This window comes from Bufo bufo, chromosome 3, assembly GCF_905171765.1.
Source record: "Bufo bufo chromosome 3, aBufBuf1.1, whole genome shotgun sequence".
In the NCBI taxonomy this organism is placed as follows: domain Eukaryota; kingdom Metazoa; phylum Chordata; class Amphibia; order Anura; family Bufonidae; genus Bufo; species Bufo bufo.
Window position 1 is genome coordinate 616,092,911 of NC_053391.1, and position 26,995 is coordinate 616,119,905.

A 26,995-nucleotide genomic window follows, 5' to 3' on the forward strand; every position below is an offset into this window, starting at 1 on the left:
TGCTAGCTGCTTCAGCCAGGACGGAGCCAGAAGAGAGAGGACCTCCTATGAAAGCACTCTCTGTACAAACTAGCACCGCGGCTGTGCCAGCTGGCACCCTCGTCCTGTTCATGGATTGTCCATGACTTTCTGGTAAAAAAACGTCACACACAGTTCTCTCTTTCGAAACAGGAATATTAGTTTTCGACACATCATGGCAATCGTTCCTCTGCCCGTATTTCAGTTGACACCAACAGGGCTTATGGAATAGTAATAGTTTTCACTAAGGAAAGTGCAGAGGATTAACCCCATCTACCCCAGGCCAGTTTTCACTTTCCTGCCCAGGACTATTTTTGAAAATCTGACACGTGCCCCTTTATGTGGTAATAACTTTGGAATGATTTTACTTATCCAACCAATTCTGAGATTGTTTTCTGGTGACACATTGTATTTCATGTTAGTGGTAATTAAATTTGGGTCAATATTTTTTTCCTTCATTTATGAAAAAATTCGAATTTTACCGAAAATGTGGAAATATTCACATTCAAATGTCTAAATTTTAATTTCTCAACTTTTACGACAGATAGTAATTAGTGTTGGGCGCGACTATTCGAATCGCGAATATTAATCGTGAATATCGGCACTTTTAAAATTCGCAAATAATTTGAATATGGTGATATATATTCGTAATTTCGAATATTCTAGATAGTTTTTTTATCAGTAACCTCCCTTCTTGCTTGTGGGCCAATGAGAAGGCTGCAATGTCTTTGTCTGAGCTTAGCAACATCCCTAGCAACCAATAGGAAAGTTGCCTACCCCTTACTATATGGAGTTCTGAGAGAGAGAGCAGTGACATTGCTGTGCTCTGTGGTTTCCACTCATTACATTAGATAGATAGTTAGTTAGCTTTTATATATAATACAGATAGTTAGTGGGAGATAGTCAGTGTAGGTTATATCCTGATATAGTGTAGCTGTATAGTGCAGGGTGTTAGGTAGTGTGATAGGTTCTGCTGTCCATACATACTGTACATGCAGACCTGCTAAAATGTGAAGTTTCACGTATTGTGCCAAAATATTTGCATCATTAGTGCCGATTAGTGCAATCGCAAATATACTGGAGCACCCTATCTGCATATAAAGCAATTTTTAATGTTCTGCCGTTTTATCCAGTCTCGAGAAACTTCTAGCAGCTTGGAAAATGTAGCAAAAGTGACCTGTATTTCGCTAGCGTTACGCGGATATTACATTGCCGATTTTTCACAATCAAGAAAATAATCTCGAATTCGCGAATATATGACGAATATTCACCCAAACATTTGTGAAATATCGCGAATTCGAATATAGTCCCTGCCGCTCATCACTAATAGTAATACTGTAACGAGGGGACAGCGACGTGTGCTTACTTCGCAGCACCGCCGGCACCCTGCGCAAGGAGAGGGACAGGGACGTAGCCTGCATCCTCGTCTCCATGACAGCAGGCGAGCTGTAGGAGAGCCGAGCGCCGATAATGATGATCGGTGCTCGGCTTAGTTGGGCTGCTGTCACGTGACTCACCAGCCACGACTATTTAAACAGGCAGCCTGTGAATAAGGTCTTTACATTTACCAAGTTCTCTGTATTGGTTTGCATTGTACCTTGACCCCGCTTCTGCTGTTTCCTCTGAATTGACGTGACCTCCTGGCATTCGGACCTCGGCTTGTGTTTGTTGTAATTTGGTTATTCCTTTGTTCTGACGTGACCTCCTGGTACTGACCTTGGCTTGTTTTGACCTTGCTTACTCTGTTATATTTATCTTTTGTCCTGTATTTTGACCGCTGCTTATACAGTATTTGCATTGTTTGTGTATTTACCCCTCCGTGCCTGCCTGTCACTTTGTTTATTATTTTCTCCAGTTTCATTGTTCCCTTTAGGCCCCTTTCACATGAGCATGTTTTCCACGTGGGTGCAATGCGTGACGTGAACGCATTGCACCCGCACTGAATCCTGACCCATTCATTTCAATGGGTCTGTGTACATGAGCGTTGCTTTTCACGCATCACTTGTGCATTGCGTGAAAATTGCAGCATGTTCTATATTCTGCCTTTTTTAATGCAGCCCTGGGCCCCATAGAAGTAAATGGGGCTTCAGTGAAAAACGCATTGTATCTGCAAGCAAGTGCGGATGCAATGCGTTTTTCACTGATGGTTGCTAAGAGATGTTTGTAAACCTTCAGTTTCTTATCACGCGCATGAAAAATGCATCAAAACGCATTGCACCCGCGTGGAAAAAACTGAACAATTGCGGACAAAACTGACTGAACTTGCTTACAAAATGGTGCGAGTTTCACTGAACGCATCCGGACCTTAAGGCCCAGCACATACTTAGTTTATGGAACGTCATCCAGTTGTATACCGTCGCCTAGGGTGGACCGTGCAAGTAGGCAGGGACAGAGGTGTGGGTTGAGCTCTCCCCTTCCGTGCAAATACCTCATAAAATAGTTATCAATCAACATTCCCCATATGTCTACTTTATGTTGGCATAATTTTGTAAATGTAATTTTTTTTTCAGGACTTTAGACAGCTTAGAATTTTAGAAGAAATTTATCAAATTTTAAAGAAAATTTACAAAACCGTTTTTTGAGCACCAGTTCAGTTTTAAAGTGATTTTGTGGGGCTTACGTAATAGAAAACCACCCATATATGACCTAATGTTAGCAACTACACCCCACAAATTATTCAAAACTAATGTTTCAAACTTTGTTAACCTTTGAGGTGTTCCACAAGAATTCCTAAGGTTTTCTAAAGGAAAATTTAAAAAATATATTTTGTTTACAGATTTTAATTAATCCATTTTTCCTAAAACACAGCAAGGGTTAAACGGGTTGTCTGGGTTCAGAGCTGAACCCAAACATACCCTTATTTTCACCACGGCAGCATCCCTGAGGCTAGCATCGGAGCATCTCATGCTCCGATGCGCTCCCTTGCCCTGCGCTAGATCTCGCAGGGCAAGGACTCTTTTGTTTATCATAACATACTGCCGGGCGGAAACTTCCGCCAGGCAGTGTGTTCGGTGACATCACCGGCTCTGATGGGCGGGCTTTAGCGCTGCCCTAGCCGTTTTTACTGGCTAGGGCAGCGCTAAATCCCGCCCATCAGTGCCGGTGACGTCACCGGGCTTCCTGGCAGCTCCATGGAGAGCCCCGATATGTCACTGGAACTCCTAAAAATGCCTCTGCCCTGCGCGATTTAGCGCAGGGCAAAGGAGAGCATCGGAGCATGAACTGCTCCGATGCTCAAGTGAGGGGAGCTGCCTGGGTGAAAATGGAAGTATGTCCGGGATCAGCTCTGAACCCGGACAACCCCTTTAACAGCAAAATAAATCTCAATATTAATTACCCTGATTCTGCAGTTTACAGAAACACCCCGTTGTCGTACACTGCTCTAAGGGCATATGGCAGGGCTCAGAAGGGAAGGAGAGCCATATGGTTTTTGGAGGGTAGATTTTGTTGAAATGGTTTTTGGGTGCCATGTTGTATTTGAAGAGACCTTAAGGTACCTCTACAGTGGAAACCCCAAAAAAGTAACTCCATTTTGGCAACTACACCCCTCAAGGAACTTAGTAAGGGGTGTACTGAGCACTTTGACCCCACAGGTGTTTTACGAAATTTAGAAACACTTGGCTATGAAAATTAAAAATTAAATTTCTTTCAATAAAATGTTGCTTCAGCCTCAAATTTTTCATTTTCACAAGCGGTAACAAGAGAAAAAGCACTCCATAATCTGTTGCCAATTTTCTCCTGAATACGAAAAGACCCCATATGTGGTCGAAAACTGCTGTAGGAGCACACCGCGGGACTCAGAAGGGACAGAGCACCATATGGCATTTGCAGAGCAGATTTTTATGGATTGGTTTATGGACACCACAGTCTCTGGGGTATCAGTGCAACTTTTTTCTTACAACCATACATTTTCCTCCATGTGAGGACTTATTTTTTTTGGGATGCATTGCCATCATCATTGGTTCTATTCTGGGGCACATACAACTGTTTGATAACTTTTTATTTTACTTTTTGGGAAGCAGGATAAACAATTCTGCCATTATTTTTTGGGTTTTGTTGTTGAGGTGTGCACTATGCAGGAAAAATGACACGTTATCTTTATTCTGCAGTCAGTAACATTACAGAGATACCAAGTTTATATAGTTTTTTTTACGTTTTACCACTTTTACACAAAGCATTTTTATCAAGAAAAATCGTGTTTTTGTATCACCATTTTCTGAAAGCCATAATTTTAAAAAAATATTTTGTGCGATTGTCTTATGTGGAGGCTCATTTTTTGCAGGATGAGGTGACTTTTTCATTGGTACTATTTTGGGGTACATATGACTTTTTGATCGTTCTATACTATGGATTTTGTAAAGTGAGGTGACAAAGATTGACTGTTCTGGCACTGTTTTAATTTCTTTTTACAGCTTTAGGCCCCTTTCACACGAGCGTGTCTGGATTAGGTCCGGATGCGTCCCGGGTGCATTGCGGCAAACCCGCGCGAGTAGGTACGCAATTGCAGTCAGTTTTGACTGCGATTGCGTTCCGTTGTATAGTTTTTATCGCGCGGGTGCAATGCGTTTTGCACGTGCGTGATAAAAAACTGAATGTGGTACCCAGACCCGAACTTCTTCACTGAAGTTCAGGTTTGGGTTCGGTGTTGTGTAGATGTAATTATTTTCCCTTATAACATTGTTATAAGGGAAAATAATAGCATTCTTTAATACAGAAAACTTAGTACAAGGTCAATTGAGGGTTAAAATAAATAAAAATATTAACTTACCTCCTCCAATTGATCGCGTAGCTGCCGGTCTCCTGTTCTTTCTTCAGGACCTGTCAAAGGACCTGTGGTGACGTCACTGAGCTCATCACATGGTCCAATCACATGGCCCATCACCACGGTGATAAACCATGTGATTGGACCATGTGATGTGACGTCACCACAGGTCCTTTAGCCGGCAACTCATGATTAAATAAGTAAGAAGAGATCGGCAACTACGCGATCAAGAGGAGGAGGTGAGTTTTTATTTTTTAACCCTCAATTGACCTTCTACTAAGCATTCTGTATTAAGAATGCTATTATTTTCCCTTATATCTATGTTATAAGGGAAAATAATACAGTGAATAGACTGTCATCTTCTCAACCATGCGTGAAAATCGCACCGCATCCGCACTTGGTTGCGGATGCTTGCGATTTTCACGCAGCCCCATTCACTTCTATGGGGCCTGCATTGCGTGGAAAACGCACAATATAGAGCATGCTGTGATTTTCATGCAACGCTGGGTGAGAGAAATATCTTGGCAAAAGACAACTTTTCCCATTTTTCTTATACAAAGTTGGCATTTGACCAAGATATTTATCTCACCCAGCATGGGTATATGTAAAATGACACCCCAAAACACATTGCCCAACTTCTCCTGAGTACGGAGATACCACATGTGTGACACTTTTTTGCAGCCTAGGTGGGCAAAGGGGCCCACATTCCAAAGAGCACCTTTCGGATTTCACCAGCCATTTTTTACAGATTTTGATTTCAAACTACTTACCACACATTTGGGCCCCTAGAATGCCAGGGCAGTATAACTACCCCACAAGTGACCCCATTTTGGAAAGAAGACACCGCAAGGTATTCGCTGATGGGCATAGTGAGTTCATGGAAGTTTTTATTTTTTGTCACAAGTTAGTGGAATATGAGACTTTGTAAGAAAAAAATAAATAAATAAAAATCATCATTTTCCGCTAACTTGTGACAAAAAATATAAAATTCTAGGAACTCTCCATGCCCCTCACGGAATACCTTGGGGTGTCTTCTTTCCAAAATGGGGTCACTTGTGGGGTAGTTATACTGCCCTGGCATTTTCCAGGGGCCCTAATGTGTGGTAAGTAGGTAAATGACCTGTGAAATCCTAAAGGTGCTCTTTGGAATGTGGGCCCCTTTGCCCACCTAGGCTGCAAAAAAGTGTCACACATGTGGTATCGCCGTATTCAGGAGAAGTTGGGCAATGTGTTTTAGGGGGTCTTTTTACATATACTCATGCTGGGTGAGAGAAATATCTCGGCAAAAGACAACTTTTTCCATTTTTTATACAAAGTTGGCATTTGACCAAGATATTTATCTCACCCAGCATGGGTATATGTAAAATGACACCCCAAAACATATTGCCCAACTTCTCCTGAGTACGGCGATACCAGATGTGTGACACTTTTTTGCAGCCTAGATGCGCAAAGGGGCCCACATTCCTTTTATGAGGGCATTTTTAGACATTTGGATCCCAGACTTCTTCTCACGCTTTAGGGCCCCTAAAATGCCAGGGCAGTATAAATACCCCACATGTGACCCCATTTTGGAAAGAAGACATCCCAAGGTATTCAATGAGGGGCATGGCGAGTTCATAGAAATATTATTTTTTTGGCACAAGTTAGCGGAAATTGTTTTCTTTTTTTTTTTTCTCACAAAGTCTCCCTTTCCGCTAACTTGGGACAGAAATTTCAATCTTTCATGGACTCAATATGCCCCTCACGGAATACCTGGGGGTGTCTTCTTTCCGAAATGGGGTCACATGTGGGGTATTTATACTGCCCTGGCATTCTAGGGGCCCTAAAGCGTGAGAAGAAGTCTGGAATATAAATGTCTAAAAATTTTACGCATTTGGATTCCGTGAGGGGTATGGTGAGTTCATGTGAGATTTTATTTTTTGACACAAGTTAGTGGAATATGAGACTTTGTAAGAAAAAATATATATATTTCCGCTAACTTGGGCCAAAAATATGTCTGAATGGAGCCTTACAGGGGGGTGATCAATGACAGGGGGGTGATCAATGACAGGGGGGTGATCAGGGAGTCTATATGGGGTGATCACCCCCCTGTCATTGATCACCCACCTATAAGGCTCCATTCAGATGTCCGTATGTGTTTTGCGGATCCGATCCATGTATCAGTGGATCTGTAAAAATCATGCGGACGTCTGAATGGAGCCTTACAGGGGAGTGATCAATGACAGGGGGGTGATCAATGACAGGGCGGTGATCAGGGAGTCTATATGGGGTGATCACCCCCCTGTCATTGATCACCCACCTATAAGGCTCCATTCAGATGTCCGTATGTGTTTTGCGGATCCGATCCATGTATCAGTGGATCTGTAAAAATCATGCGGACGTCTGAATGGAGCCTTACAGGGGAGTGATCAATGAAAGGGGGGTGATTAATGACAGGGGGGTGATCAGGGAGTCTATATGGGGTGATCAGGGGTGATCAGTGGTTCATAAGGGGTTAATAAGTGACAGGGGGGGGTGTAGTGTAGTGTAGTGGTGTTTGGTGCTACTTTACTGAGCTACCTGTATCCTCTGGTGGTCGATCCAAGCAAAAGGGACCACCAGAGGACCAGGTAGCAGGTATATTAGACGCTGTTATCAAAACAGCGTCTAATATACCTGTTAGGGGTTAAAAAAATCGCATCTCCAGCCTGCCAGCGAACGATCGCCGCTGGCAGGCTGGAGATCCACTCTCTTACCGTCCGATTCTGTGAACGCGCGCGCCTGTGTGCGCGCGTTCACTGGAAATCTCGCATCTCGCGAGATGACGCATATATGCGTGACTCTGCGCCAGGCTGCCGCCTCCGGAACGCGATCCTGCGTTAGGCGGTCCGGAGGCGGTTAAACAGCTAACAAGCAGAAAATGTGGAGAGGGTGGGATCCTGCCGATGACAACAAACAGAAGGGAAACAAAAAAAGACCTGTCAGAAAAAAGACCTGTCAGATAGACTCACATGCTGCAAGTCTATCCGATCTTCTCAAATCTCTCACAGGGCAGGCAGTGACAGGACTCCAGTTAAAGCCTTCTCTGGGGTTGCAAGCAGAGGAGAAGTAGGAATGTTGTGACCCCTGGCCCCACAGCATGGTGTCAGACTCTGAAGTCACCTCCACGTCATCCAGCTGCGACTGAGAGGAGTGAGCCATCCAATACACAATCTCACCCTCTTTCTCCTCAATTATAGTGTTTCGCATTTCTGAAGCCAGGAACAACTCCGGACTACTACTACTACTACTACTTCTGGCCGGATAGCTGGTGCTGCTACTACCCACATTCTGTCTCTTGGTCTTTCGTTTCGTGTGGAGATAGAAATAAATAGAGACGGATTGATGTCTGCTACCTAATATGTTATCACTCACAGATAATGTTGTGCGCTACTGTCACAACTCTGGGTGTGCACAGTAATGGTCAAGGTTCTATAATGACGGCAAGCACGATGAACACACAAAGGGATAAGTACGGCCCTAGTCTCACCCAGCCCCTTACCCTGCCTGCTTGTACAATCACCCTAGTAGTGACCTACAACTGGACGACAGTCCCTATACTAAATAAGTGCAGGATGGACAAGGACAATACACAAAGATAAAACACAAATAATAGAGTAGTCAGATGAGCCGGGTCAGAGCCAGGAGGACCAAACAGAACCAAATCGACTAAGGCTGGTATCCATATGGTTGTAGTAATCACGTATATGCTGGTTTTAATAAATTTAATAACCCAAAACAGATTTAGCTCTAATATTATGTTATCAATTACTGAAGTTTTTGTCCGTTACCCTGTATATTTTATATGGTTTTTAAAACTTGTTAACCGCTTCCAGACTGGGCCATTAACTGCCTTCCTGACCAGGCCTAATTTTGCAAATCTGACATGTGTCACTTTATTTGGTAACAACTTTGGAACGCTTTTACTTATCCAAGCCATTCAGAGATTGTTTTCTCATGACACATTGTACTTAATGATAATGGTAAATTTGAGTCAATATGTTTTACCTTTATTTATAAAAAAAAATCTAAAAGTTTACGAAAATTAGCAAAAAGTCACTGTTTTCTAAATTTGAATCTTTCTGCTTTTAAGACAGATAGTAATGCCTAGTAAAATATTTATTAATTAACATTCCCCATATATCTACTTTATGTAGGCATCATTTTAGTAATGTAATTTTATTTTTTTAGGAGGCTAGAAGGTTTAGAATTTTAAAAGCAATTTTTGAAATTTTTAAGAAAATTTCCAAAGTCAACTTTTTTAAGGACCAGTTCAGTTCTGAAGTTAATTTGTGGGGGCTTACATAGCGGCAACCCCCCATAAATGAACCCATTGTAGAAACTACACCCCTCAAGTTACTCAAAACTGATTTTTAAAACTTTGTTAACCCTTTTAGGTGTTTCACAAGAATTAAAGGAAAATTGTCACGGGGTTCCGAAGGTGCACTCGGTCCCCCATTGTCCGCAGACCTGTTGCTTAGCTTTGGGAATGAGGATCTGTGTTTGACCTCATTCCCAGGGCAGCTTTACTAGCTGGGTGGCTCCCTGCTCCTAGTCTGCCTTGAGCGCCGAGCTGATCACTCGGTGCTCGACTGGTTGGTCTGACGGTCATGTGACGCTGGCCACGTCACATGACCCTCACTCCCCACTATAAATACAGGCAGCCTGCTGGCTACAGGTTGCCTGTTAATTTCTAGGTTCCTGGCTATTTGCTGGACTGCTGAATACTTACCTGATCCTGTTCCCTGACCATCCTTTTGCCTGCTCCTCCTGTACTGCGCATCCGTCCTGGTATTGTGACCTCGGCTCCCACCTGACTACTCTCTTAGGACTCCTCTTGTACTTCACTACTCTCCTGGTATTTGACCCCGGCTTCTCCTGACCATTCTTTGCTTAATCCTTTGTACTGCGTAGCTCCCTTGGTTCTGACCCGGTCCGTTCATGTTCCGTATTTTTTCTTGTCTGTCTTCCCTGCACATATCCTAATTTAGGGACTGTCGTCCAGTTGTCCCCTGTCATCAGGACTCGTGAGGCAAGTAGGCAGGGCCAGGGGTGAGGGTGGAGCGCAGTGGTCACTATCCTTCCCCCTGTGTGTGTGTGGACGTGACCGTTACAGATTAACAGGCCCAATAACCACTGTATCATGAATCCGCTTACTACCCTGACTGACCATGTCTCTAGCTTGACACAGGTGGTGCAGGAGCTAGGAGAGAAACTCAGTTCTTTTGAGTTAGGGCAAGGTTCTTCCACTTCTCTGCCCTCCAGTCCACATTTTGAACCCCAGATCAAGCTCCCAGAACCCTTTTCTGGAGACCGGAGGAGGTTTCTCTCCTTTAAGGAGAGTTGCAAACTCTACTTCCGTTTGCGCCCCGTGTCCTCCGGTCCCGAGAGCCAACGTGTGGGGATTATCATTTCTCTTCTACAGGGTAGTCCCCAGGCCTGGGCATTCTCGGTACCTCCTGGGGCCAGTTGTCTGACTTCTGTGGAGGTTTTTTTTCAGGCCCTGGGTACCCTCTATGACGAACCAGACAGGGCCCTGGTAGCCGAGACGGCTCTTAGGGCACTGGTTCAGGGCCATCTCCCTGCAGAGGAGTATTGTACCCAATTCAGACGGTGGTGTGTCCCCTCAGGATGGAATGAACCAGCCCTGAAGAGTCAGTTTAGGTCTAGTCTGTCTGATAATTTCAAAGATCTATTAGTCAGTTATCAAATTCCAGAGACCTTAGAGGAGATGATGACCCTAGTTGTCCGACTTGACCGACGAGTTAGAGAGAGACGACAAGAACGACAGTTCTGTTCTCAGATGGTGTTCCAGCCAGAGGCCTTTTCCAGGGACAACACTGAGGCCTCCACCGAGGAACCCATGCAGGTTGGCATGACCCGGGGTAATCTTCGTCGCAGACGCGGAGAGTGCTTCTACTGTGGAGATCCTGGCCATTGGATCAACAAGTGTCCTAAGAGGGTCCTCTCTGACAAATCTCCTAAGGCAAGACAACCTAAAGACCAGGTACACCCTGATTTTTCTAAATATAAGCTTTTGGTACCCATAACAATTTCTCTGGGGGTTAATAAGTGGCCGGGTAAGGCCTTTATTGATTCCGGTTCAGCGGCCAGCTTTATTGACTTTGAATTTGCTAGTAAATTGGGTATTCCAATGTTTGCTTTACCTACACCTATCCATGTCATGGCTATTGATGCTACTCCCCTGATGGGTGGTACGGTGAGGTCATGTACCTCTGAAATTTCTCTGACCGTGGGTGTGTGCCACTCCGAGAGATGTTCTCTTTTAGTCGTGGAGAACCTACCGGTTGAGGTGGTACTAGGGTTGCCTTGGCTCCGTTTACATAACCCCACAATTGATTGGTCCAAAGGAGAGTTGGTGAAATGGGGACCTAAGTGTGACTCATGCTTGTCCGTGGTCCAGGCTGGGGTTTCAGTAAGGTCTAATACATTACCCTCAGTTATTAAAGAATTTTCTGATGTATTCTCATCCCCTACTCCAGAGGTTCTACCCCCCCATAGACCTTATGATTGCTCCATAGAGCTAATAGAGGGTGACGAATTTCCTAAAGGGCGAATTTATAATCTTTCAGGGCCCGAACGCAAGGCTATGGAAGATTATATTAAGGAGAGCCTTGCTAAAGGGCATATTAGACCTTCAGTCTCTCCTATGGGAGCAGGGTTTTTCTTTGTTAAAAAGAAGGATGGTGGTCTTAGGCCTTGTATTGATTACCGGAGATTGAATAAGATCACTGTCCAAAATAGATACTCTCTCCCATTGATTCCGGATTTATTTAACCAGGTTCTGGGGGCAACCTGGTTTTCCAAGATTGACCTGAAAGGGGCATACAATCTAATCCGAATCAAGGAGGGAGACGAATGGAAGACAGCGTTCAATACTCCGATAGGACACTTTGAATATCAGGTGATGCCTTTTGGACTCAGCAATGCCCCAGCTGTGTTCCAAAACTTAATGAACGATATTCTCAGGGAGTTCTTAGGTAAATTTATTATTGTCTATCTTGACGACATTTTGATATTCTCTCCAGATTTCGAATCTCATGTGTCTCATGTCAAACAAGTATTAGAGGTGTTGAGGGAGAACCAGCTATCCGCTAAGCAAGAGAAATGTGTCTTTGGTGTACAGGAGATACTGTTTCTAGGGCATGTTTTGACTCCTCACGCCTTCAAGATGGATCCTGGTAAGGTTTTAGCAATTAAGGAATGGGTAAGGCCTTCATCCTTAAAGGCTTTACAACGGTTTTTGGGTTTCGCTAATTACTATCGTAAATTTATCATGAATTTTTCTGTAATTGCTAAGCCATTGACCGACCTTACGAAGAAAGGGGCGGATTTGGAGAATTGGTCTACCAAGGCCATCTCTTCATTTGAAACCTTAAAAAAGGCATTTAGTAGCGCTCCCATTCTGATCCAGCCTGATCAGGAGAAACCTTTTATTGTGGAGGTGGATGCGTCCAAGGATGGCGCAGGAGCAGTCCTTTCACAAGGTCCTGCTAGCCTCACTAACCTAAGACCGTGTGCCTTCTTCTGCAGGAAATTCTCTCCCACGGAGAGAAACTATGACATAGGGAATAGGGAGCTGCTGGCTATTAAATGGGCATTTGAGGAGTGGAGGCATTTTTTGGAGGGGGCAAGGCATCGAGTAACTGTTGGCACTGATCATAAAAACCTAAAGTTTCTCGAGTCAGCTAAGAGGTTGAATCCCCGACAAGCCCGATGGGCTCTGTTTTTTACCCGTTTTGATTTCTCCATTACGTTCAGGCCGGGAAGTAAAAATGTGAAAGCAGACGCATTATCTCGGAGCTTCCATGCTTTTCAACCCACTGAGACGCCGCCTGAATCCATCCTACCAACAAACATCTTCTTAGCAGCTCTAACCCAGGATATCTCGGCTCGCATTAAGGCTGAACAACATCTGGCACCGGCATCCACCCCAACAGATAAGTTGTTTGTTCCCGTACAATTTTGTCTCCAGCTGTTGGGGGAGTGTCACGATTCTGCCTTTTGTGGACATCCGGGTGTTGAGGGCACTAAGGATCTGGTTTCTAGATCTTATTGGTGGCCCACTCTGACCAGGGATGTTAAGTCCTATGTGTCAGCCTGTGAGGTTTGTGCCAGGTCTAAGACACCTAGGACTCGCCCTGCTGGTAACCTACGACCCCTACCCATTCCCAGTAGACCCTGGTCCCATATCTCGATGGACTTTATAACTGACCTACCGCTGGCGGAGGGTAAGACTGTGGTTTGGGTAGTGGTCGATAGGTTTAGCAAGATGGTTCATTTCATTCCCCTGTCTAAACTTCCGAATGCTAAAACCCTGGCGTCTATTTTTGTGAGAGAGATTGTTCGTTTACATGGCATCCCGGAAAATATTGTATCTGACAGGGGTGTGCAGTTTGTGTCCAAATTCTGGAGGGCCTTCTGTCAAAGATGTAAAATTTCATTGTCTTTTTCTTCCGCCTACCATCCTGAGAGTAATGGGCAGACTGAACGCCTTAATCAGTCTGTGGAACAATTCTTGAGGTTGTATGTTGCTGATGACCAGCAATTATGGGTCAAATTCCTTCCGTTGGCTGAATTTGCTTTGAATAACCGTGTCAATTCTTCCGCTGGGGTCTCCCCTTTCTTTTGTAACCATGGTTTTCATCCCCGTTTTCATTCTGGGTCGTCCGTCTCCTCCTCTAACCCTGAAGCGGATAAACTCTCCTCCGAACTGTGCACAGTTTGGGCCCGGGTTCAATCGAACCTAGAAAAGGCTCAATGTTCTCAAAAACTCAAGGCCGGTAGGAGACGTTCAAGGGGGGTAAACTTTCAGGTTGGGGATAAAGTATGGTTGTCCTCCAAGAATCTATCTCTCAAGGTAACTTCTAAAAAATTTGCTCCTCGTTTTATTGGACCATATAAGATCACGGAAGTGATTAACCTGGTATCTTTTAGGTTGGAGCTGCCCGAGTCATTCCACATTCATAATGTGTTCCATAAATCTCTGCTCAAAAAATATTTTGAACCGGTAGTACCATCAAAAGCCTCGCCTCTGCCGGTTCTTGTTAATGATGCTGTCGAGTATGTGGTGTCTAAAATAGTGGATGTCAGGAAGGTGCGTAATTCCTTGCAGTACCTGATTCACAGGAAGGGATATGGACCTGAAGAAAGGTCTTGGGTACCTGCCAGGGAGGTTCATGCTCCTAGACTTGTTCGTAAATTTTATTTAGAACACCCTGAAAAGCCATCGCCTGAAGTCTTGGGTCCGGTGGCCCCTCGTAAAAGGGGGGGTACTGTCACGGGGTTCCGAAGGTGCACTCGGTCCCCCATTGCCCGCAGACCTGTTGCTTAGCTTTGGGAATGAGGATCTGTGTTTGACCTCATTCCCAGGGCGGCTTTACTAGCTGGGTGGCTCCCTGCTCCTAGTCTGCCTTGAGCGCCGAGCTGATCACTCAGTGCTCGACTGGTTGGTCTGACGGTCATGTGACGCTGGCCACGTCACATGACCCTCACTCCCCACTATAAATACAGGCAGCCTGCTGGCTACAGGTTGCCTGTTAATTTCTAGGTTCCTGGCTATTTGCTGAACTGCTGAATACTTACCTGATCCTGTTCCCTGACCATGATTTTGCCTGCTCCTCCTGTACTGCGCATCCGTCCTGGTATTGTGACCTCGGCTCCCACCTGACTACTCTCTTAGGACTCCTCTTGTACTTCGCTACTCTCCTGGTATTTGTCCCCGGCTTCTCCTGACCATTCTTTGCTTAATCCTTTGTACTGCGTAGCTCTCTTGGTTCTGACCCGGTCCGTTCATGTTCCGTATTTTGTCTTGTCTGTCTTCCCTGCACATATCCTAAGTTAGGGACTGTCGTCCAGTTGTCCCCTGTCATCAGGACTCGTGAGGCAAGTAGGCAGGGCCAGGGGTGAGGGTGGAGAGCAGTGGTCACTATCCTTCCCCCTGTGTGTGTGTGGACGTGACCGTTACAAAAATGGAGATGAAATTTCTAAATTTCACTTTTTTGGCAGATTTTCCATTTTAATCCATTTTTTTCTTTAACACATGGAGGGTTAACAGCCAAACAAAACTTAATATTTGATCGCACACCACATCCAGCACTCTGCCCTCCATGCTGGATGAGACATTGGTTTATATTTTGGCCAAAGCATAGTAAGCCACTCAACGCGTCAAGGTCGTCTCATGAGTGGTCCCTAACTCTTGTTCCTACCTGTTCATGGGCCATGACAGCCACATAAAATCCAGGGAATGCAGGTCAGCATGCAAGCCAAGTACACTTTGCTTGTAACCCCGTCCGGTGCCATTACAGCTTTCATCGGATCCAGGGATGCAAGTACCAACATGCATGCTGAACCCACCATATACCTCTCCTGGAGCCAGATGGCTAATGGTAGGTTCTATACAAGCAGACTCAGTTTTATACTGACTTTAAAACCAGCCTCAAGGACAGATTAACTGGTCAGGTGTGCAATGACTCCAAGGAGATCGCCACGCCTCCAATATATACTACAAAGAAAAAAATAAGGGGTTGGGTCAGCACAACCTGCCTGTAGGTGCAGATCACTATGGCGAAATACATATACAAACGGAAAATGCAAATGTGATCGCACACCACATCCAGCACTCTGCCCTCCATGCTGGATGAGACATTGGTTTATATTTTGGCCAAAGCATAGTAAGCCACTCACCGCGTCAAGGTCGTCTCATGAGTGGTCCCTAACTCTTGTTCCTACCTGTTCATGGGCCATGACAGCCACATAAAATCCAGGGAATGCAGGTCAGCATGCAAGCCAAGTACACTTTGCTTGTAACCCCGTCCGGTGCCATTACAGCTTTCATCGGATCCAGGGATGCAAGTACCAACATGCATGCTGAACCCACCATATACCTCTCCTGGAGCCAGATGGCTAATGGTAGGTTCTATACAAGCAGACTCAGTTTTATACTGACTTTAAAACCAGCCTCAAGGACAGATTAACTGGTCAGGTGTGCAATGACTCCAAGGAGATCGCCACCCCTCCAATATATACTACAAAGAAAAAAATAAGGGGTTGGGTCAGCACAACCTGCCTGTAGGTGCAGATCACTATGGCGAAATACATATACAAACGGAAAATGCAAATGTGATCGCACACCACATCAAGCACTCTGCCCTCCATGCTGGATGAGACATTGGTTTATATTTTGGCCAAAGCATAGTAAGCCACTCACCGCGTCAAGGTCGTCTCATGAGTGGTCCCTAACTCTTGTTCCTACCTGTTCATGGGCCATGACAGCCACATAAAATCCAGGGAATGCAGGTCAGCATGCAAGCCAAGTACACTTTGCTTGTAACCTTGACGCGGTGAGTGGCTTACTATGCTTTGGCCAAAATATAAACCAATGTCTCATCCAGCATGGAGGGCAGAGTGCTTGATGTGGTGTGCGATCACATTTGCATTTTCCGTTTGTATATGTATTTCGCCATAGTGATCTGCACCTACAGGCAGGTTGTGCTGACCCAACCCCTTATTTTTTTCTTTGTAGTATATATTGGAGGCGTGGCGATCTCCTTGGAGTCATTGCACACCTGACCAGTTAATCTGTCCTTGAGGCTGGTTTTAAAGTCAGTATAAAACTGAGTCTGCTTGTATAGAACCTACCATTAGCCATCTGGCTCCAGGAGAGGTATATGGTGGGTTCAGCATGCATGTTGGTACTTGCATCCCTGGATCCGATGAAAGCTGTAATGGCACCGGACGGGGTTAAAAGCAAAGTGTACTTGGCTTGCATGCTGACCTGCATTCCCTGGATTTTATGTGGCTGTCATGGCCCATGAACAGGTAGGAACAAGAGTTAGGGACCACTCATGAGACGACCTTGACGCGGTGAGTGGCTTACTATGCTTTGGCCAAAATATAAACCAATGTCTCATCCAGCATGGAGGGCAGAGTGCTGGATGTGGTGTGCGATCACATTTGCATTTTCCGTTTGTATATGTATTTCGCCATAGTGATCTGCACCTACAGGCAGGTTGTGCTGACCCAACCCCTTATTTAAAACTTAATATTTATTACCCTGATTCTGCGGTTTACAGAAACACCCCACGTGTGGTCGTAAACTGATGTAAGGGCACACGGCAGGGCGCAGAAGAAAAGGAGTGCCATATGATTTTTGGAAGGCAGATTTTGCTGAACTGGTTTTCAGATGCCATGTACCATTTGAAGCCCCCTGATGCATCCTTACAGTAGAAACTCCCAAAATGTGACCCCATTTTGGAAACTAGGGGATAAGGTGCCAGTTTTATTGGTACTATTTTGGGGTACATATGATTTTTAATTGCTCTATATTACGTTTTTTGTGAGGCAAGGTAACCAAAGGTTTTGGCACTGTTTGTTTTTATTTTTTACAACATTCATCTGACAGGGTAGAGAATGTGCTATTTTTATAGAGCAGGCTGTTGTGGAGGCAATGATATCAAATATGTCTACTTTCTTTGTTTCAATTTTACATAATAAAGCATATTTGAAAAAAAAATTATGTTTCTGTGTCTCCATTTTCTGAACGCAATATTTTTTTTATTTTTCAGACAATTGTCTTGTGCAGGGGCACATTATTTGCAGGAACAGTTTAAGTTTTTTATTGGTAGCATTTTTGGGTACATATGATTTTTTGATCATTCATTATTGCACTTTATGGGGCAAGGTGACCAAAAAAATGGGTTGTTTTAGCAGTTTTTATTTATTTATTTTTACAGCATTCACCTAAGGGGTTAGGTCACATGACATTTTTATAGAGCAGATTGTTACGGACGTGGAAATACCTGATATGTATACTTTTTCTTATTTATTTAAGTTTTACACAATAATAGCATTTTTTAAACCAAAAAAAATATGTTTTAGTGTCTCCATAGTCTGAGAGCCATAGCTTTTTTATTTTTTGATCGATTGTCTTAGTTAGGGTCTAAATTTTTGCAGGATGAGGAGACGGTTTGATTGGGGGGCATATGCCTTTTTGATCGCTTGGTGTTACACTTTATGTGATGCTAGGTGACAAAAAATGGCTTTTTTGTCTGTGTTCCTGGCTGGGCTTGCAGGGGGAGCGGAGCACAAGTGGCTGGATTGCCTATATACAACAATAGCCTGTGCCTGTGCGTGCATAGGGATGCAGCAAGAGCTGAGCGCAGCGCAGGCACGGAACGTATGAGGAGGCGGGCCCACCATGGAAGGTGGACCCAGGCAGCACAAGGAGCGGGGGGACGGAGGCACTGGGCAGCACTGCGGCAGCCATAGCAAGTCAAGTGGCGAGGTGATCAAGTCATCTCACCAATTGCTAAAGTTAAGCGCCTGCACTAATCATTAACTGTCCCCTAGTGGCCGCGGGCCCTCGGTCCATGCCCGAGTGCCTGAATGGTCAGTCTGCCCCTGGTGCTTCCTGATCTGTATACACAGCGCTCATTGAGCGTTGTGTATACAGCGATCTAGAAGGCAGGGACACCGAGTAAGGGTCCCTGCGCTCTCTCTGGGGTGCTCTGCTGTCACTGACAGTGGGCCCCACGCTCGCCAGCTGCATGATTAGCGTGCAGATGCCATCTCTGAATGGACGTTCCAGAACGTCCATTCAGAGATAAACGATCAGCCCAAGGAGATTTTTAGTCAATGGGCAGTCGTGAGGTGGTTAAACAAAAAATAAAATTATGTGGAGATACCCTGACACAGAGTTCGGATTAGTATTTCAGATGTCACTAAGATTTCAAATGCTACATCGATGGTAAAACATGTGTTGTGCATTTTGCACTTAATCCACCACCCACTCCCCAATTTTTTTTTATTTCTGTTACAATGGGAAAAAATGACACTTAAAGAGGACCTTTCACCGATTCTTACCCTATGAACTAACTATACAGATATGTAGAGCGACGCCCGGGGATCTCAATGCACTTACTATTATCCCCGGGCGCCGCTCCGTTCTGCCGCTATGTCCTCCGGTATCTCCGCTCACTAAGTTATAGTAGGCGGAGATACCAGTCCCTAAGTTATGGTAGGCGGAGTCTGCCCTAGCGCTGGCCAATCGCAGCGCAGAGCTCACAGCCTGGGAGGTTATTTTCTCCCAGGCTGTGAGCTCTGCAATGCGATTGGCCAGCGCTAGGGCAGACTCCGCCTACCATAACTTAGGGAACGGAGATACCGGAGGGCATAGCAGGAGAACGTAGCGGCGCCCGGGGATAATAGTAAGTGCAGAGAGATCCCCGGGCGCCGCTCCACATGTCTGTATACTTAGTTCATAGGGTAAGAATCGGTGAAAGGTCCTCTTTAAGCAGGTAGCTGCTTTTGAGGTTTGCAGCAGCTGCAGTTCTGCTAGGAGGCACAGCAGCCTCAGCTCCTCATTCCCTGGCTGACAGCTTCCCTGCTTGTCCCTATTCTACATACACAATTCTTCTTTGTAATTCTAGCCTTTCCCTTCACTGTCCCTGGCAGTAGAATTCAAGCTTGATTAATTACAGACTGTCCCTGACCCCCTTAGGGTACTTTCACACTAGCGTTTTTCTTTTCCGGCGCTGAGTTCCGTCCTAGGGGCTCAAATCCGGAGAAGAACTGATCAGTTTTATCCTAATGCATTCTGAATGGAGAGTAATCCGTTCAGGATGCATCAGGATGTCTTCACTTCAGTCTTTTTGACTGATCAGGCTTTTCAGAAAACCGTAGCATGTTGTATTTTCACCTCCAGCCAAAAATCCTGAACACTTTGACTGAACGCCGGATACGGTCTTTTTCCCATTGACTTGCATTAACGCCGGATCCGGCGCCGTGTGTTCAGTCAAACCGGATCCGGCTTTTGCATGTTAAACCCGAAAAATGTGAAAAAAAAGTTAGTCCATAAATGGCGGATCCGTTTTTTCCAATGCATTTTTTCATTGTGATCAAAATCCTGATCAGGATTCAAATGTAATCCGTTTTCACACGTTTTTTCCGGATCCGGCCGGCAGTTCCAGTGTCGGAATTGAACGCCGGATTAAAACAACGCTAGTGTGAAAGTAGCTTAAGACCGTTGTAAGACCCAACCACCCTCTTACACAGCCCAGCACAGAATGGTGTTCTGCGCTAGGGCACCTCCTTGCCTACTGCAGCACTGATTGGCTCGACCAGGCTCTCTGTAAGCCTGCGGGGAAATCAGGGCAAGCCCCCCCCCCTCCCACTTCCTCTCAGGGTTATGTGAGAAGCCTTCTTCTTCCTCCCTAGTTCTTTTTCCTGCCGACATGTGCAGTAAAATGATGCTATGCGCTGTTTTACTGGATTGTCTGAAACTAACCTGAAAAGGTTTGGGTTCATCTGTCTGTTCTTAACGAACTGGTTCTCTCATCATTAATTTTTGATATTCCCATAACCATAATGGCCTGTACAATACTATTAGCACTTTTATGGAAGGGGTCAGCAACCTCTGGCACTCCAGCTGTTGTGGAACTATAACTCCCAGTATTCTCCATTCACTTCTGTGGGAGTTCTGAGAAAAGCTATGCAAGAGGCATAATTTGATCACAACTGGATTGCTGGAGGTTGCTGCTCTCTGATTTATGGTGACCAGTGTATAAGTGACACTAGAGGTATGATGACATCAAACTATAAGTTATGACCGTCAGTATATTCCTCGGGTCCAGGGGGATCCCCTGCAAAGCTCAAGGCATTCTGCATGTGCATACGCTGGTATTTTCCAGGTTGCAGGTCTGCATTCCTGAAATATGTGGTGTCCTAAAAAGACTGAGACATTTGTAACTAGAATGTGGTCACCTGCACGTAAGGTGTATTTTTAGAAAGCTTGCATGCTAACCCCTACTCATGAAGATGACATAGTGCAGATGGCTTAACAGGGCAATGGCGCCGAATCTGTCTGCTACCAGATCCTATCTGGCTTTAAATCAGAATTGGACCAGGTCTCGATACTCAGTAAAGTTCTAGTACTCTTTTATAGAAATTCTGTATGAAAACACCCTGACCAATGCATTTCAATGGGTCTGTGCACTTGAGCATCATTTTTCATGCATCACCTTAGCATTTAGGAAATATCGCAGCATGTTTTATGTTGTACATTTTTCATGTAGCCCTGGCCCCATAGAAGTGAATGGGGCATCAAAAATGGAAGCCATATGAATGCAATCCAGACGCACTGCGTTTTTCATTGACAGCTGCTGGGAGATGTAGATTGTTATCCTTCACGCATGTGTATACAATCTGGACGGAAAAAATGGAAACACTGAACGCAATCGCAGGCAAAACTGATTCAACTTCTGTGCAAAACCATCTGTGTTTTTCCTGAACAGATCCTTCCTGACACAATCCGTAATTCTCGTGCGACATAACCCTATGCCCATCATGAAATGCAATGCAATCTGCGGGCAGCATGTTATTGAGCAGTAGAAGCGGAGCAGATAAGTTTTGTTCCACAAAACATATCTGTATGGTTTCCGTATGCAATCCGTTTCTTGCGGATCGGAAGCAGTAACTTATTAATCACCAAACACATGAGCAATTTGGGCTGGGCATAGCATTTGTACAGTATGGATCCGCAAAATCCGGGTGAAATACGGATGACATGCGGATGTGTTCCGTGTGCGTTCCGTATTTTTTGCGGACCCATTGACTTGAAATAGGCCTCGGACAGTGATTCGCGGACAGTAATAGGACATGCACTTCTTTTTTGTGGAACGGAAATACGGAAACGGAATGCACACGGACCCATTGAAGTGAATGGTTCTGCATACGGTCTGCAAAAAAACCGGAACGGAAGCGGAAAGAAAATACGTTTGTGTGCATGAGCCCTAGGCGTGTATACAGAGATAGCTGTCAGTCACTGATAGTTATATACAGGGGAGGTGTTATCAGTGATTGATAGCATTCTCTGTGTAAGTGTGTACACAGAGATAGCTGTCAGTCAGGCCCTGTGTACAATTGAGCTCAGAAAACGCAGAGGTTTAAATGTATAAATTACAAGTTTTAAAGAATCTTTTACCATAAAACTGGATATCAATCTGCTCAGCTCCTCCTTGTAACGGGGTGCCGAAGGCGCACTCGGTCTCCCATCAGCTGCACACCTGCTGCTTTGCTTCGGGAGCGAGGATCTGTGTTTGACCTCGTTCCCAGGGCAGCTTTTCTAGCTGGGAGGCTCCCTGCTCCTAGGTCTGCCTTGAGCGCCGAGCTGATCACTCGGTGCTCGACTGGTCGGTCTGTCAGTCATGTGACGCTGGCCACGTCACATGACCCTCACTCCCCACTATAAATATAGGCAGCCTGCTGGCCACAGGTTGCCTGTTAATTTTGGTTCCTGGCGTTTGTTGGATACCTGTATACTTACCTGATCCTGTTCCCTGACGATCCTTTGCCTGCTCCTCCTGTACTGCGCATCCCTCCTGGTATTTTGACCTCGGCTTCCACCTGACTATTCTTTGCGGACTCCTTTGGTACTTCTCGACTCTCCTGGTATTTATGACCCCGACTTCTCCTGACCATTCTTTACTTATCCCTCTGTACTACATTGACCTCTTGGTTTTGACCCGGTCCGTTCACTATCCGTTATTTGTCTTGTCTGTCCTTCCCACACGTATCCTAAGTTAGGGACTGCCGTCCAGTTGTCCCCTGTCATCAGGACTCGTGAGGCAAGTAGGCAGGGCCAGGGCTGAGGGTGGAGCGCAGTGGTCACTATCCTCCCCCCTGTGTGTGTGTGTATGTGACTGTTACAGATTAACAGGCCCAATAACCACTGTATAATGAATCTTCTGGTGACCCTGACTGACCATATCTCTAATCTGACGCAGGTGGTGCAGGAGCTAGGGGGGGAAAACTCAGTTCTTTTGAGTTAGGGCAAGGTTCTTCCACTCCTCAGGCCTCCAGTCCGCATTTTGAGCCCCAGATTAAGCTCCCAGAATGTCACGGATGTATTAGGGGAGAACACCAAAAGACAACAAGACGGAAGGGAAAAGACACTAGGCCTCACAGCTAGGGAAGGAAAAGGGTCACCACCTATGAAACCCTGCTCCTGGCCCTAACTCCTATCCGTATGGGCACCTCTCGATGGTAGAGATGCCCATACACAAGAACCTAGAAAACCCTGGTGGCCCTCATATGCCCTAAACTTATGACAGGGCAGAGACAACCCGCTCCTTCCCTGGTGAAGGAACCAGCGTCTCACTGAGGCCTAGCAAACAACAGAGGGGGGGGGGGAGGAATACAAAACACAACAAGCGGAACACTTAACTTCTAAGGATGATGGATGATGAATGATCAGGACTTCAACTAGAACCACACTCTGGCTCTTCCAACACCAAATGAAGCTATCCACAGCAAGGAGTGATGGGTGGAGTCAAACTAAATAGGGGATGGTAAAGGTCACATGATCCACACCTGAACACAAGTTGTGGACGTACAAGCAACACACAGGCAAAGTGAAACCAAAAGATGCTGTCAGATCACTAATGAGCAGATAATCTTTCAGACCTTCTCAAACCTGTCACTGGTGTGACATTACCCCCCCTTCTACGGGTGACCTCCGGGCACCCAGGACCAACCTTAGGATGAGCTCTGTGGAATGCTCTCACCAGACGACTAGCATTAACATCGGTCGCTGGAACCCACATCCTCTCCTCTGGTCCGTACCCTCTCCAATGAACGAGATACTGACAGGGATCTCCGGAGAACTCTGGAGTCCACAATCCTGCTCGTCTGAAATTCCAAATTGCCGTCCACCATGACAGGAGCAGGAGGCAAGGAGGACGACTCAACAGGTTCAACACATTTCTTTAACAACGATTTATGAAATACGTTATGGATTTTTAATGCCTGACGAAGTTCAAGACAATGGCAGTGATCTTATATGGACCAATAAATCTTGGTCCCAACTTCCAAGAAGGTACCTTAAGTTTAATGTTTCTTGTAGACAGCCACACAGAATCACTCACTCTCAGGTCCGGACCACTCATACGTCTCCTGTCAGCCGCACGCTTATACCTGTTGCCCATCTTTTCCAGGTTATTTTGGATTTTCCGCCAAATAGAAGACAAAGAAGAGGAAAATCATTCCTCCTCAGGAATGCCGGAATTATGAGCACCAGAAAATGTACCAAACTGTGGATGGAACCCATATGCCCCAAAAAACGGCGACTTATCAGTGGATTCCTGTCTACGGTTATTTATAGCAAACTCAGCTAACGACAAAAATGAAGACCACTCTTCCTGATTCTCTGAAACAAAACATCTCAAGTAAGTCTCCAGATTCTGATTAGTGCGCTCCGTCTGTCCGTTCGACTGAGGATGAAAAGCCAAAGAGAAGGACAATTGTACACCCAGACGAGTACAGAACGAACTCCAGAATCTGGAAACAAACTGAGTCCCTCTATTGGACACCACATCAGAGGGAATGCCATGTAGTTTCACGATTTTGTCGACAAACACCTGCGCAAGAGTTTTAGCATTGGGTAGACTAGGTAATGCAATAAAGTGTGCCATTTTACTAAAACGATCGACAACCACAAGAATCACGGTCTTTCCTGAAGAATTCAGTAAATCCGTGATAAAATCCATGGACAAATGGGTCCAAGGTCTGGACGGGATGGGCAATGGAAGCAGAGATCCGGAAGGCTAAGTATGTGTCACCTTAGCACGTGCACAGGTCCACAGGCTGACACATAGTCCTCAATACACTTACGCAACCCCGGCCACCAGAATCTGCGAGAGATGAGATCGATAGTCGATCTGCTCCCAGGGTGCCCAGCAAGCACCATACAGTGATGTTCCTCGAACACCTTGTGACGTAATTCGGGGGGAACAAACAATTTCCCCTGAGGACAACAGTCTGGAGCATCCTCCTGTGCCTCCAACACCCTGGCCTCGAGATCAGGATAAAGAGCGGAAATAACTACCCCTTCAGATAAAATGGGACTAGGGTCATTAGACTCACACCCCCCCCCGGAAAGCTACGTGACAAAGCATCCGCCTTGACGTTCTTAACCCCAGGGCGGTAAGTGACGATGAAGTTAAATCTGGTGAAAAACAATGACCATCTGGCCTGCCTTGGGTTCAGTCGCTTAGCCGACTCCAAGTAGGCCAGATTCTTGTGATCCGTAATTACCGTAATAGGATGAATTGCTCCTTCCAACCAATGCCGCCATTCCTCGAACGCCAACTTAATGGCCAGAAATTCCCTATTCCCCACATCATAATTCCTTTCAGCAGTCGAAAGTTTTTTTGGAGAAAAATGCACATGCGCGCCATTTACTGGGTGAAGGACCCTGTGACAATATTGCTCCTACCCCAACCTCTGACGCGTCAACCTCAACAATAAATGTCTGAGACACGTCCGGTTGCACCAGAATAGGGGCCGAAGCAAAACATTCTTTCACAGCAGAAAAGGCCTATAATGCTGCATCAGACCAGATAGAAATATCAGCACCCTTCCTAGTCATGTCTGTTAAAGGTTTAACCACCGATGAATAGTTCAAGATAAATTTACGGTAGTAGTTGGTAAACCCCAAAAGCCGCATAAGAGCTTTCAGATTTTCGGGTCGATCCCAGTCCAACACGGCACGGACCTTCTCGGGATCCATACGAAAACCTGAGGATGATAGCAGGTAACCCAGAAATTGCACTTCCTGTACAGCAAATACACACTTTTCCATCTTAGCATACAACTTATTCTCTCTTAGGATCTGTAACACCTGTTTCACATGATCCTGATGAGTCTCCAAATTAGGCGAATAAATTAGTATGTCATCAAGGTATACAACGACAAACCTCCCCACCAGATGATAAAAGATGTCATTGACAAAGTGTTGAAAAACCGCAGGAGCATTGGTTAACCCAAAGGGCATGACCAGGTTTTCAAAATGACCCTCAGGGGTATTAAAAGCGGTCTTCCACTCATCCCCCTCCTTGATCCTTACCAAATTATATGCCCCCCTCAGATCCAATTTAGAGAACACCTTGGCACCAACAATCTGACTAAACAATTCCGGATTCAAAGGAAGGGGGTAAGGATCACGGACGGTAATACGATTGAGCTCATGGAAGTCCAGACATGGTCTCAGGGTACCATCCTTTTTCTTTACAAAGAAAAATCAAGCAGCCACTGGGGACTTGGATGGTCTAATATGTCCCTTTGCCAAACTCTCGGTTATATACTCTCGCATAGCCTTTCTTTTGGGTTCCGAAAGATTATACAACCGAGATTTGGGCAATTTAGCTCCGGGAATAAGATTGACGGGACAGTCATACTCCTGATGCGGAGGCAACTCCTGATTACCATTCTCAGAAAACACATCAGAAAATTCTGAAATGAACGAGGGTACAGTTTTAGTGGTAACCATAGAGAACGATGCATTAAGACAGTTGTCCATGCAAAAATCACTCCACTCGAGAATCTGTCTCGCCTGCCAATCGATGTTAGGGTTATGTTTGCTTAACCATGGTAAGCCCAACACCAACGGAGCAGGCAGACCCTCCAACACATAACAGGAGATAGATTCCTGATGCAAATCACCCACTCTTAAATGAATGTCATTCACTACCTGCGACAGGCATTTTTGGGCGAAAGGTGCTGAGTCAATTGCAAAGACAGAAATACTATTCTCTAATGCATTAGTAGTCAACCATGTGAATGCGTACAAACTGTCCATCAATCAAGTTAACTCCTGCCCCACTGTCGATAAAAGCTTTGATTTTCACAGTTTTGGACTCTAGCGCCACCTCGGCTAACAGGAGAAAACGGGTACTACCAGTAAAAGACAAAAGTAGGTTTTCTTGCTGCCCACCCACACTTCCAATAGTAATTTGGGGATTAAACTTTTTTTTTCTTTGGTTTACACCTTGATGCTGCAAGTACGGATAAATATTCACAAAATGGCCCTTCTTGCCACAACAAAAGCAGACTCCTTTCACATGACCCAAGCTTTTGCCAGTAGTTCCAGGAGTAGCTCCTCCTAACTGCATAGGCTCATCACAAGGCACAACCACCTGAGTCTCTCCACCATAAGTGTCAAAGGAAGCAGTACCCTTATTGGACAGTACGTTCTGAAGGTGAGGACCCCTAGATCTCTCCCTCAGGTGTCTATCAAGACGTACAGCAAGGGACATAGCTGCTTCCAATGACTCAGGATTTTCATGAAAAGCCAATGCGTCCTGCAGTCTCTCAGAGAGACCCTGGCAGAATTGGCTATGG